General features: G+C 54.3%; 1 protein-coding gene across 4 annotated transcripts in view; it reads right to left on the bottom strand.

Annotated features, from left to right (window-relative positions):
* Positions 1 to 1369, bottom strand: part of ttc27 (tetratricopeptide repeat domain 27) — a 90453-nt gene that overhangs the window by 28655 nt on the left and 60429 nt on the right. The window lies entirely within an intron of this gene.

Below are 1369 nucleotides of genomic sequence, written 5' to 3'. Positions count from 1 at the left end.
CACACACACACACACACACACACACACACACACACCTAGGCTGGCTAGGTGACGCCCATGTCAGGAGGGGCCAGTGCCTCCCTATATAATAGGCTGACATAGCGTCAGATGTCATTCAAAAACCTCTTCTCGCTTCTTACAGAAGCCTATAGACAACTGTGCTATTGGGCGCTAAAGCTAAACTGTCCACAGATTTGAGTGAACAACTCGATCGCCGGGCGCTTTGTTCCCAGCTTTTCAGTTGTCCACTAGCATACAAGCAGTAGCAATACTGTTCTGTGGCTAGTGCTGGTGCCAAGTAGCAATACTTTCACCCAGGGAAGTAGCAATACTTTCCGAAAGCGAAGTAGCAACACTTTGCTAATAAAGGTACCCCTAGCTTCACCATCAGGTAGCAATACCCTTCGACGCTAGCGGTTTTTACACATTAGGTAGCAACACCTGTAGAAAAGTAGCAACACCTGTAGAAAAGTAGCAACACTTTTCAACCCACGTTAGCGAGGAATAGTAATATTCTCCGCACTCAGTGTCAGTCTCGCTAACGTGCGCAACCCTCTAGCTAACCATGGCTACGACGGCCAACGAAGTTGCAAAACTTTGTCCTTGCGGCAAGAAGATTTCTGCCTGGGATACACACCCCGTGTGTGCGGCATGCCTGGGCTTATCTCACGCTCAGGCTGCCCTGACACCTGCACACGACTGTATCCACTGCGCGGCTTTCCCACGCAAACTGCTCCGCCGCAGGATAGCTCGCCAGGCGGCGACCCTTTGCTGTGTGAGGCTGCTGCGGCGCAAGGAGAAACTGAGATGCCCGATGATTTGGCCGCAACGCCAGGGCCGAGCTGGGCAGAGGCAAACCCTCAGCCCATCGCGACTGCTTTCCCGTTGCTGGAGGCACACGGAGATCGTGTGTTTTTCCGCGATGCTGGAGTCACCTGGGGAGGAGATGCTAACGAGGACGGAGATGAGTCGGCTGACTCGGAGCTCCTGCTGTCTGACGACGGCGAGGAGGAAGACTCCACCTCCTTGGCTAGCATCAGCTGGGCTGCAAAGCCCTCGGCTACCGGCGAGGTTGAAAAACCGACACCGCCGTCTCCCCTGGATCTCGACATGCAGGACATGTGCAAGCGCGCAGCCGCTAGGCTCAACATCCCGTGGCCCGCCATTAAAACAGAGGTTGTAAAGTTTCGTTTTGACGGTAAGAAATTGCCGAAGGCGAAAAAGACGGGGAAGCATGTGTTGCCTGTTTTCCCTGAGCTACTCGATGAGATAGCGGTGACGTGGAAAGCAAAACCTTGCAGCGAGAAACACCCCATCGTGGGGAGCTCCCTGCTGGATTGTGAGGGGATGGAGTCTATCGGCCTCCGCC

This window comes from Pundamilia nyererei, unplaced genomic scaffold, assembly GCF_000239375.1.
Source record: "Pundamilia nyererei isolate P.nyererei 1_Seehausen unplaced genomic scaffold, PunNye1.0 scaffold00337, whole genome shotgun sequence".
Lineage (NCBI taxonomy): Eukaryota > Metazoa > Chordata > Actinopteri > Cichliformes > Cichlidae > Pundamilia > Pundamilia nyererei.
This window is presented reverse-complemented; position numbering and strand designations above follow the sequence as displayed.